Genomic DNA, 7,809 nt, shown 5'->3' on the forward strand with positions numbered 1-7,809 from the left:
TCCACTCAATCTGGTGACCGGTGACGCTGGGCTGGGCTCAGCGCAGGGGGTCGGGAAGCACAAAGAAGTTAAGTATTTGACCAAGTTCACACGAAGATTTGAACCCAGGTAGTCTTACTTCAGAGCCTATGTTCTTATCCGTGCCCATTGCCAGCCTCATGTTCATTCGTTTGTACCGGGAAAGTCATGCTTTATCCCTGAAACTCCTCCACTGGCAGTTTTGTACAGGTTGGAGGAAGTGATGAGCTCAGACAGCAGAGTCAGGCACAAGAGGAGGATATTATTTAGTGTCCATTCAGTTGCTGTGCCTGTTACAGCTTAGTCTGTGGCTTGCCTGTTTACTCTCTTGATGAGCAGTTTAAGCCGTGTGGCTGACAGGGTCTTGGTGCTCCAGCCGGGTGTCAGGCCTGAGCTGCTGAGGCGGGAAAGCCGAGTTCAGGACATTGGTCCACCAGAGACCTCCCAGCCCCATGTAATATCAAACAGTGAAAGATCAGAAAGATAAATTAAGGAAACAATCCCGTTCACTATTACAACAAAAAGAATAAAATACTTAGGAATAAACCTACCTAAGGAGACAAAAGACCTGTATGCAGAAAACTATAAGACACTGATGAAAGAAATTGAAGACGATACAAACAGATAGAGAGATATACCGTGGTCTTGGATTGGAAGAATCAACATTATGAAAATGACTATACTACCCAAAGCAATCTACAGATTCAATTCAATCCCTATCAAACTACCAATGACATTTTTCACAGAACTAGAACAAAAAATTTCACAATTTGTATGGAAACACAAAAGACCCCAAATAGCCAAAGCAATCTTCAGAAAGAAAAACAGAGCTGGAGGAATCAGGCTCCCGGGCTTCAGACTATATACAAATCTACAGTAATCAAGACAGTATGGTGCTGGCACAAAAACAGAAATATACATCAATGCAACAGGGTAGAAAGCCCAGAGATAAACCCACGCACCTGTGGTCACCTTATTTTTGATAAAGGAGGCAAGAATATACAATGGAGAAAAGACAGTCTCTTCAATAAGTGGTGCTGGGAAAACTGGACAGCTATATGTAAAAGAATGAAATTAGAACACTCCCTAACACCATACCCGAAAATAAACTCAAAATGGATTAAAGACCTAAATGTAAGGCCAGACACTATGAAACTCTTAGAGGAAAACACAGGCAGAACACTCTATGACATAAATCACAGCAAGATCGTTTTTGACCCACCTCCTAGAGAAATGGAAATAAAAACAAAAATAAACAAATGGGACCTAATGAAACTTTAAAAGCTTTTGCAGAGCAAAGGGAACCATAAAGAGGACAAAAAGACAACCCTCAGAATGGGAGGAAATATTTGCAAACGAAGCAACTGACAAAGGATTAATCTCCAAAATATACAAGCAGCTCATGCAGCTCAATATCAAAAAAACAAACAACCCAATCCAAAAATGGGCGGAAGACCTAGACAGACATTTCTCCAAAGAAGATATACAGATTGCCAACAAACACATGAAAGGATACTCAACATCACTAATCATTAGAGAAATGCAAATCAAAACCACAATGAGGTATCACCTCACACTGGTCAGAATGGCCATCATCAAAAAATCTACAAACAGTAAGTGCTGGAGAGGGTGTGGAGAAAAGGGAACCCTCTTGCCCTGTTGGTGGGAATGTAAATTGGTACAGCCACTATGGCGAACAGTATGGAAGTTCCTTAAAAAACTAAAAATAGAACTACCATACAACCCAGCAATCCCACTACTGGGCATATACCCTGAGAAAACCATAATTCAAAAAGAGTCATGTACCACAGTGCTCATTGCAGCTCTATTTACAATAGCCAGGACATGGAAGCAACCTAAGTGTCCATCGACCGATGAATGGATAAAGAAGAAGTGGCACATATATACAATGGAATATTATTCAGCCATAAAAAGAAACGAGATTGAGTTATTTGTAGTGAGGTGGATGGACCTAGAGACTGTCATACAGAATGAAGTAAGTCAGAAAGAGAAAAACAAATACCGTATGCTAACATATATGGAATCTTAAAAAAAAAAAAAGATTCTGATGAACCTAGGGGCAGGATAGGAATAAAGACACAGGTGTAGAGAATGGACTTGAGGACATGGGGAGGGAGAAGGGTAAGCTGGGCGAAGGGAGAGAGTGGCATGGACATATATACACTACCAAATGTAAAATAGATAGCTAGTGGGAAGCAGCTGCATCACATGGGGAGATCAGCTCGGTGCTTTGTGTCCACCTAGAGGGGTGGGATAAGGGAGGGTGGGAGGGAGATGCAAGAGGGAGGAGATATGGGGATATATGTATACATATAGCTGATTCACTTTGTTATACAGCAGCAACTAACACACCATTGTAAAGCAATTATACTCCAATAAAGATGTTAAAAAATTATATAATTTTTTAGTATTTATATGTTATCTCTTAAAAACACACATACTGGGGCTTCCCTGGTGGCGCAGTGGTTGAGAGTCTGCCTGCCAATGCAGGGGACACGGGTTCGAGCCCTGGTCTGGGAGGATCCCACATGCCGTGGAGTGACTAGGCCCGTGAGCCACAATTGCTGAGCCTGCGCGTCTGGAGCCTGTGCTCGGCAACAAAGAGAGACAGCGAGAGTGAGAGGCCCGCGCACCGCGATGAAGAGTGGCCCCCACTTGCCGCAGCTAGAGAGAGCCCTCGCACAGAAACAAAGACCCAACACAGCCATAAATAAATAAATAAAATTTTTTAAAAAAAGCAAAGATGGGAAGCTGTGTTACACTCATCATGTATTTAAAAAAAAAAACACACATACTTATTGAAACAAGACATCTGGCTTTTGTAACATGCATTTGGTGGACCAAAATTTCCTTCCAGTGAACTCATTTACTAGATGGAGTGATTCTAACAGATAAGCATTTACCTAGTCTTTGAATTCTTTATTACAACTAAGTAATTACTGTCATTTCCTTTGTAATGTAGTATAAAGAACTATAAACTAGAAAAAAACCCCAAAAATTACAGTTGACCCTTGAATGACACAAGTTTGTACTTATAATTTTTCTCATATGGAGAAATGATTGGAAAAGTATTTGTAGTGAAAGTTAGCTAGACAAGGTAAATATGCTAAATGCCTATAATATTAACAGCAATAGCTATTTAAATGTAAAACACCTAGCTTCAAGAATAGTCTGCATGCTAACCAAAAATGATGATGATTATTTTTGGTTGCATGTTCTACATTTATATGATATAATTTGTAAAAGATAGCACACTTATAAACATTCATCCTATACAGCAGTTAGAAGGGAAGTTGAGTGACTGAAAGATAATTTTTCTTGTTTTTTTGTTTGTTTATAGCTCACTTTGCTATAATAATCCTTGCTACATGAATGGCGTTGATAATCAGATTTTCTATTTCAAATTTTATAATAGTTTTTTTCTTAACTGTCAACAGTGTTGATATTGACAAGTAGAAACTTAGAGGTAAATTGAACTACCAAAACGCATTAGTATTTCCCACTAATTATTTAAATTGCTAGTGATTGTTATTTTATTTAACACAAGTTCTCAGAACTCCCACATTGCCATCTTCTAAAATGAAACTTTCTGTTTTTTAATTTATAAAGTCATATTCCTCAGTAGAAAGTGTGACAGAAAATAGAGCATTAAATAACTGTTTCATTTAAGATTTGGGGAGAACAAGACAAACAGCCTTTTAGGAAAAAAAAATACAGGGAAACAATACATGTATCAGGAATCTAGGAAAAATTGTTCCTTTATGGAAAAACAAGCCAATTAAAATATAGAATTCTTTTATAAAATATAGTGTATTAAAAGATAAGGGCAGGTTGGAGGTGGGTACGAGTATACAGGTATAGGACAAGGGATTTAGTTTGTGATGATGGAATAAAACAGCCTGTATCTTGATTGTGGTAGTGGTTTCATGAAACTCTACATGTAATAAAATTGTATAGAATTATACACACACACACACAAACACTTACACCCAAATGAATACATGTAAAAATTGGGAAAACCTGAATAAAGTCTGTAGATTATGCCAATGTCAATTTTTTGGTTTTGATATTATACTAGAATTATATCAGATGTTGCCATTGAGGAAACTTGGTGAAGGGTACAGGAGACCTCTCTGTATTATTTTGGTGAATTCTTGTAGTTATTTAAAAATAAAAAGTTAAAAAAGAATAACCTCTTGAATGTTTAGGGTTTCCTGCACTTAACCAAAGTCATAGTTTTTATTTCCCTTAAGAGATCTGAGTGTTTTCCACGATAGGATTGCTTAAAATTAAATAATGACCTGGGATATTAGTTACAACATTAATGTCAAATATACTAAAATAGATTGAAGGAGCATGTTTTAAAAAGCACTGCACTGGAATATTATGAATCAAATTATGAAAGAGAGATATTATCATATACAAATTAGAAAAAGTTTATTATGATGATTTAAAAAATAAATCTGGCCATATAAGTGCTTCATTTCTTCATGAACAACTTCATTTATATTTGTGTCATTGTTAGGAACGGCCAGTGTCTCTCTTTTTACGGACTCCAAATTTTTAAAAAAATCTTTAACACAAAAGAACTTCTACAACTGATTAAAAGATCAGGCCTATATTTATGGGCTATCTAGCAAATAAGAGCTTGAGATCCAAATTTATTTGTTCATTCATTTACAGATATCTAACGTGTACCTACCATGTGCCAGGCACTATTATAGATGCTAGTGGTATAGCACTGAGGGTGAAAAAACATGTCCTTAGGAGCTTGCTTTCTATTCTGGGAAGATAGGAAAGTAAATACATATGTTTCAAACAAAAATATTTAAAATAAGGATATGTGATCTATAAAAATTTTCCTTAAAGGCATTAGTACTTAATAAAGATGGAAGAGGAATTACTTAGATATAAAATTATAGTAATCATATTTAATACTAGAGCCCAGAAATGTAGTGTTAACATTATATTCAGTCTTTGGAAGATTTCAAAGGTAGGGTCTGCATATTGTCTTTTTTGTTCCATATGCCCCACACTTGCTTACCAGAGGAAGTTCTCTCTATGTTTCATTTGAATGCATTATTATTGATCTTTTTGGTCACTGCTCCTATTGAAATGGGCCCATCAGCACTGGGGATTAGATCACAACAGACACCACAATTTATAGACAAGAAAGCTGATCTGTAGTTAACTTGCCCCAACCCATGTAATCAATACGTAGCAGAGATGAATCTTATAGTCCTTTGATTCCAAATCCAGAGCACTTTCAGTCCACTAATAATTATCAGTATCTTTTGAAATAGTTCTAGCACAACCCTCTCAAGTTCATTGTCCCAGAGTAATCAATATATGCTTTCTACAAATATCTATGGAACACCCTCTACAAAGCATGGTTCCTAGGTTTTGGGAGTAAGGACAGAGATATTGTGACAATTTAGACCTAGGTTATGAACTTAACTCTTGACTTTTGGAGTAGAGATAAGGCATGTACACAAACAGTTTATAGTAGAAGATAGAAAATGGTCAATGCTATGAGGGAAGCACAGGTAAAGTGCTGTGGAAGATGATGTAAAGACCAATGACATTCATTTCCAGAGTCCCAGGAAGATTTCCCAAAGAGAATGGCTTTTGATTTAGGCACTGAGTTGGGAGAATTGTGACAGTGGAACCAACGGTGAACTTGGGTTAAATACTTCTAACTCTGCAATATAGTAAATATACCAGTATCATAAAATAGTTTGCCCATTCATCTAACTAGTTTCTAAGTCTGAATCCCTGAACCTCCAAATTCCTCTATAAATTTATATTCCAAAACAGTTCAGTAGATTATTAAATATCCTACACAATAATACGGCTAACCAAGTTTTCTTTAGTATAACTTGTCAATGCTATAGCACCATCAAAATAACAAGCTGCCAGAATATCCACATTTATCCCATGCCATCACCATGATGATCTCAGTATATTTCTAGATCAGTAGATATTAATCATATTCAGAAGTGCTTAAATTCCCATCCTGTAAGATTTTTTATATAAAAATTAGAGGTTTCAGACTTATTTTGGACTTTGAAGAATATTAAGGGACAAGTAAGGTGGAAGAACTTAAAACTAACGTGTCTGCCCATTTAGAATGAGCTATCCAGAGAATGTTTCTCCTTAGCAATAGAGAATTACAGTCTACAACTGATTTGTTCTAGCTCAGTAATACAATAATATTGTAGTGTGTCCTTTGGAGAATCGACTGAAATATAAGTTCAGATAAATCCCCATCCTTGTAAAGTGATAACATTTTCCTACGTGAAGCTGCCTTGGATGATGGGCAGTGCATGCAAGTAACATCATCTAGACTCACAAAAAAACAAATGCCTAGATTATATTCAGTCTTATCCCTACAGATGCTGTTCGTTTATGGGCCTGACAGTGGGGGAGGTTGGAGAACAGGATAATCTGTTAATTACTAGATGAAGGCTTCTCATTAACCCATCATGACTGCTTTGTCCTTACATCCTGGCAGCACACTCACCCTTTTAATTAGCTGTGTAGTATTCCTCTCCCACCTCCTCCCATTTTAACTAGAACTGCAGGGAACTCCACTCTTGCTTGGCGGAGCCATGACTCATTGCTTAGGTCTGGCCAGTTTCTTCTCCTGGGAACGCTGAGGTCATATACCTTAAAGCACCAACTCATGGCTTATGGAAATGGTATTGCTCCAAAACTCATCCTTCCTGATTTTCTATCTAATGTATATTTTCCTAATCATGGAATAGGCTCTTGGATAACAGTGCCGGTCTTATTGAAGCCCAATTTCATCTTTCCCCTTTAGACACTATTTTAGAATTCTTAGAGGTTAGAGCCCCATCAGTTCCCTTAGTTTGTGTCCCTTCAGTCTTTTTGGCCCTTTAGGTTACAGTCTATAAATAGTAAGCCTAAACCTATGCTTTTAGGAAACTGTAGTTCTTCAAAGTGAGTTTTACTTAACTGAGTTATTTAATTTACCTTTATTTTGTTAAATAAAATTGAAAAAAACACATTAGGTCAAGTCTGAAGGTTGCCTGAAAGTTCTCATTCTTGATTTCTACATTTTTAAGTATTAGTATTTTATATTTCTACATTTTAGTATTAGTATTTTTAAGTATTAGAAATGTAGACGTCATTTTCAAAGCAAGTGTCTTATTGTAACCAGGGCTTGGTTTCGAGAAAAATGAACTAGAAAGTTTTTCCAGTTTTTTTATTTGTCTGATTTCTGTTTGGGGATTTATCTCTGGTTTTCTAGGGAAAAAAAAGGAATTAGTATGTGTGACTTCATGCTGCCCAGCTCCAAACCCCACTGCCAGCCCACATTATAATGAAAGTCAAGTCTGGTTTTGTTGAATGCATCACTACCCAGTGGTACAAATGGCCCACCAAAATCTCTGTGCTCTCCACCTATGCCTATGCCTTCTCCATTCTTGGCAACCATTCTTAGAAACACTGCTGATCTTTGGAGTACTTCCTGTATCACCTGGCATGTGAGTGACTTTCCAATTTTAAAAATGGGCAATTTGGACCGTCACTAAATTATAATATTACTGAGTGTTGACATTATGTTTTCATAGTTCTTTAGAGAGGTATTTCAGTGGAAATTCCTCAGTATGGATAGATGATTTTTCAATAACGAAAAAAAACTCTGCTTCACATGACACCATTTAAATCCTTTGGAATTTAGATGCAGGCCTAGGGCAAGTGAGAGAGGGTCTCAAGTTCAGGTGCCCAGTGAATATTCATTTAGTT

This window comes from Balaenoptera ricei, chromosome X, assembly GCF_028023285.1.
Source record: "Balaenoptera ricei isolate mBalRic1 chromosome X, mBalRic1.hap2, whole genome shotgun sequence".
NCBI lineage: Eukaryota > Metazoa > Chordata > Mammalia > Artiodactyla > Balaenopteridae > Balaenoptera > Balaenoptera ricei.